The sequence below is a fragment of the Triticum dicoccoides genome, chromosome 6B (genome assembly GCF_002162155.2).
Source record: "Triticum dicoccoides isolate Atlit2015 ecotype Zavitan chromosome 6B, WEW_v2.0, whole genome shotgun sequence".
Classification (NCBI taxonomy): Eukaryota; Viridiplantae; Streptophyta; class Magnoliopsida; order Poales; family Poaceae; genus Triticum; species Triticum dicoccoides.
Window position 1 is genome coordinate 666,559,906 of NC_041391.1, and position 5,458 is coordinate 666,565,363.

The following is a 5,458-nucleotide window of genomic DNA, read 5'->3' on the forward strand; positions in this document are numbered from 1 at the left end:
AGAGAAGATGATGTGGATGCAGAGATCGAGGGTTTCCTGGCTAAAGGAAGGCGATAGAAACACAATTTTTTTCAGAACAAGGCTGTATGGAGAGCGAGGAAGAATAAAATCCGGCAACTCACAGATAGCATGGGTGTGGTGCACTCGCAGTTTGCTGCAATGAGCAAGATCGCAAATGACTATTTTCGTGAGATTTTTACTGCAGATCCTTCGCTTGACGCAGCCCCGGTCCTAGATCTATTGGAGTCGGTGGTAACAGATGCGGATAATATAAAATTGTGTGCCCCGTTCTCGGATAAGGAGATTTCTGATGCTTTGTTTCAGATAGGACCACTTAAGGCCCCGGGACCAGACGGTTTTCCTGCGAGATTTTTTCAGCGTAATTGGAGTATAGTCAAAGATGATGTGATTGCAGCGGTTAAGGATTTCTTTGTGACTGGAATTTTACCGGAAGGGGTAAACTCAACATCCATCGTTCTTATTCCTAAAATTTCTACCCTTGCTAAGATTTCAGATTACAGGCCCATTAGTCTCTGTAATGTAATTTATAAAGTGATCTCAAAGTGTTTGGTGAACCGGCTACGTCCGTTGCTAGACACTCTTGTATCTTCAGAACAAAGTGCCTTTGTGCCGGGTAGGATGATCACTGATAATGCTCTGGTGGCCTTTGAGTGCATTCATTACATCAAGCAGGAGAAAGACCCAAAGAAATGTTTCTGTGCTTACAAGCTGGATCTATCGAAAGCGTATGATAGAGTGGATTGGGTTTTCTTGGAGCAGGTGATGCAAAAGCGGGGTTTCTCTCAGCGATGGATTGACTGGATAATGACTTGTGTCACGTCGGTGAGATATTCTGTCAAATTAAATGGGACCCTCTTGGATTCATTTGCACCGTCGTGTGGCCTTCGGCAAGGCGACCCTCTCTCACCTTTCTTATTTTTGTTTATTGTGGATGGATTATCGGCGATTCTAAAGAACAAGGTTTCAGTGGGGCATATTACCCCAGTTAAGGTATGCAGAAGGGCTCCGGGTATTTCGCATTTGTTATTTGCTGATGACACCCTGTTGTTCTTTGAGGCCTCTAGTGTCCAGGCGGAAAATGTGAAGGAAGCCATGCACCTTTATGGTAGGGCCACGGGACAGAGCCTTAATTTTAGTAAGTGTTCGATATTTTTTGGTCAATCTTGCCCGGCTCTGGTACAGGAGCAAGTTAGGGATGTTTTGGGAGTGACCAGTACAGTGTTTGAGGAAAAGTATTTGGGTCTCCCAACCCCAGAGGGGCGCATGTCCAAGGGGTGTTTTCAAAACCTTCAAACCAGTCTCACTAAACGCTTGGTTCAATGGGGCGATGGTCTCCTCGCACAACCAGGAAGAGAAGTGTTGATCAAATCTGTTGCACAAGCGTTGCCAACATATATTATGGGCGTGTTCAAATTACCGTACTCTGTATGTGATGATCTCACTAGGATGGTGAGGAATTTCTATTGGGGCTCTAACAAAGGAAAAAGAAAGGTCCATTGGAGAGGGTGGGACTACTTGCTACAGCCTAAAAACAAAGGCGGTGTTGGCTTTCGTGATTTCCGTATGTTCAATCAGGCATTGCTAGCCCGTCAGGCATGGCGTTTATTGACTAGACCGGACAGCTTGTGTGCCCAGGTTCTAAAGGCTAGATATTACCCCCATGGCAACCTTGAGGACACGGTTTTCTCAGGTAATGCTTCGTCTTCGTGGCAAGCAATAAGTCATGGGTTGGACCTTCTGAAGAAAGGATTAATTTGGAGGGTTGGTAATGGGCGCAGTATAAGGGTGTTGAGAGACAATTGGATCCCAAGACCGTACTCTTACAAACCAGTGTCGCAACAGGGCCGATGTTGCATCCGGTTTGTGTCCGGCTTGCTTAATGACAATGGTTCTTGGAATTTGGAGATACTGCGACAGTATTTTGTTTCAGCTGATGTGGAAGAAATCCTAAAGATAAGGGCGTCGCCCAGGCTCGAAGAGGACGTGATTTCATGGGGCCCTGGAAACCACGGAATTTTCACGGTCAAATCAGCTTATTCTTTGGCCTTTGATGAAGCCAACAGAGGCAGGGCAGAGGCGTCCAGTTCATCACTGGACGGTAGTAGACAATGCTGGCAATTCATTTGGAAGTGCAAGGTACCCCCTATAGTGCGTAACTTTGCTTGGAGATTGGCGGTTGATTCTTTACCGACGTGGAAGAATAAGCATAAAATTGGTTTGGAGCATCACGGTACATGTCCTGTATGCGGCATGGAGGAGGAGGACAACTTCCATCCTTTTATTCGTTGTTAGTTTGGACATGATCTATATGTTTCAATGGCTGCGAGTTGGCGCATCCCTGCACTGAAGTCTATACAGAATGTTGGGAAGGAATGGATTCTTCATGTTTTAGCCCCGCTGGATGAGGTTCAGAGATGCATGTTGGTGTTGATTTTTTGGAGAAGTTGGTTCGTCCGTAATGAGGTAACACATGCGAAGCCTGCTCCGCCGTTGGTAGTGTCCGTCAGCTTTCTTCAGAGGTACTTGGACGAGTTAATTGGCGTTAGAACTAATGCCCAGTGTGATCCAGTAAAAGGAAAACTAAGTATTTCTTTTTTCTTTTTTTTGCAGAATAAAACTAAGTATTTCTTATGACCTAGTTAATCTTAAAGGAAAGACTCCTGAGTCAGCCTGGGTCCCACCGCGCCCTGGATGGGTTAAGCTGAATACTGATGGTGCTTTCTCGTTGGTCGATGGAGCAGGTGCTGGGATGATCTTACGTGATAATGCAGGCAGTATAATTTTTTCAGCCTGCAGATCCCTGTTCTCTTGCAGGGATGCATTGGAATCGGAGCTATGCACATGTATGGAAGGATTGTCTTTTGCGATCCAAAGGTCGGACCTTCCGATAGAAGTCGAGATGGACTCAAGTACTGCAGTGGCTATGATCACAGGAGTGGAGACGGACCGGTCGATCTATGCTTCTCTGGTGGCAGAAATTAAGCAGATCCCTGTTCTCTTGCAGGGATGCATTGGAATCGGAGCTATGCGCATGTATGGAAGGATTGTCTTTTGCGATCCAAAGGTCGGACCTTCCGATAGAAGTCGAGATGGACTCAAGTACTGCAGTGGCTATGATCACAGGAGTGGAGACGGACCGGTCGATCTATGCTTCTCTGGTGGCAGAAATTAAGTACTTACTTAGTCTTCGGATTTCTTGTATTACTCGAGTCCCTCGGTGTCAGAATAAGGCGAGCGATAAACTAGCTAGTTAACCGAGGGTCGGACAATTACGTGGGTTGGGTCAGGCCTGGATGAGGTAGTGTCGATTGTCGATTGTCCGAGATGATTGCAAGAACTTTATAATTGAGTAATGCAAGTGTTTTTCCCGAAAAAAAAAAACTCTACAGGTAATCAGCCGAACCATCCACGGAAGGGATTTCTTTACCATGCGTTAGGTCAGATCTTAGGGACCAAATCCTCCAACCAAGCATAATGATACGAATCACGTACATCATCACGGGAATTAACAAGTAGGTGTAGTAGCCACCCCTCCCTGTGTCCATAATCGCTGAAATATGAGGTAGCTGCCACACCGATCTCATACGATCCCAAAGCACACGCGCATGATCACAAGTGACCATTGCGTGAAAACTAGTTTCTTTTTCTTTACCACATAAGGGACAAGTATCTCTCGTTGATATGTGTCTGTATTTCTTGCATACGTTGGTAGCTAAAGCACCAGAAGCAGATTTCCAGGCCAAGATCTTCATCTTTTGAGGTACTTTCGAAGCCCATATGCACTGCCATAATGGCCTAAACCCAGCCGGATTACTACTCGATGCCCCCTTGCGACCGAGCTATTCTGACTGCTGATGGTAGTACGTGGGACAGAGCGCCGCGGAGCCCTGCATCAAAGGAGAATAAGAGGACGGATGCATGGGTGAGTTAAGCGGCGAATGTGCATGAAATGGTAAGCATCCATCAGAAGCAGACAGCGGCGGGTTGAACTGACGTCGTTGACCGGCCGGCGGGATTAGAAGGCCACGGTTGCGAGCAGCAACGCCAACTACTGGAGCACGACCACCAAGAAAGCCGTCGCGCCGGCAAGCTCTGTCTCTACCGCCGGTCTGAACCTTTACCTGAACCACGACGAGGAGGCCGCCGCGGCGGAGAGCCATCGCTCCGCCTCCGCCGCCCGTCTGATCCTTTACATGAACCACGACCTCCGAGGAAGGAGGCCGCCGCGTCGGGGAGCCGTCGCTCTGCCTCCGCCGCCGGTCTAGACCTTGACTTGAATCTCGACCTCGACGTCTCATCTTGTTGGCTCTGATGTGATCGCGATGCCCCGTGTAAATATAGAGCTGGATCCTTTCCACTTCCGCGGTTTCAGGGGCGATTGGGAAGCAGAGGCGGCGCTGCCATGAAAAAAAGAGCGATGGAAAACCGTGCGGGAGCAGGATTAGTACGGACGTGCCTGCATGGGAATGGATGCTGATGTGGATAGGCTGCATGTGTAGAGAAATATGATAGTAAAGATGAACTATTTAGATATTATAGATATTAATATATATTAAGAAAAATGTTCAACGTATATTACAAAAATGTTCAACGTGTATTTAAATTCTTTCCATGTATATTAAAAATTGTGATATTAAAAAAAATCACAATATATGAAAACAATGTTCAGTGTGTATTTGAAATAATGTCCACCATATATTATAAAAATAGTGTGTTTTAGAAAAATATTCATCATATGTTAATGAATTGTTCACCATGTATTAATAAATAAATAAAAATCCAAGCAAACAAAAACCCAGGAAAAACCTGAGAGAACCAGGCAAAAACCAAAAGAAAACGGAAATGTTCACGCCCACACGTGTGGGCGTTTGCACATCGCCCACGCGCCTCCATCACAATTCATTTTGCCACGTATGAATAGATGACATCAGCAGAATTTTTTTTGATTTTCGGCTTAAAAATGTTGTATCTCCTAAATAAAAAAGCGAACTAAAAATCCGTTTTCACCATTAAATCCGTCTCGACGAGATCTTCAAAACTAGGCCCCATGTTGATATGTTTCGACGAATTTTTTTTTTGCCAGAAGTTGCCACGATGTTTACACTGCAGTTGCCATATGGCTTAAACTAAAGTTGCCATGTGGCAATTTTAGTTTGTAGATCATGGCAATTTTAGTATTTTGATGATGGCAACTCCAGTATTTTGACCATGAAAATTATTTTTTATATGAACCATGGCAATTTTACGTGCATGTATCATGGCAATTTTAGTTTATGGTTCATGACAAGTCTAGTTTCTTAATTTCCCGTTTTATAAATGTCAAAATTTACTTTTAAATGTAGAAGAAAAATAGCTGAAACATATCATGGCAACTTCAGTGTAAACATCATGGCAATTCATATGCAATAGACATGGCAACTTTTAATCCAAAAAAAAT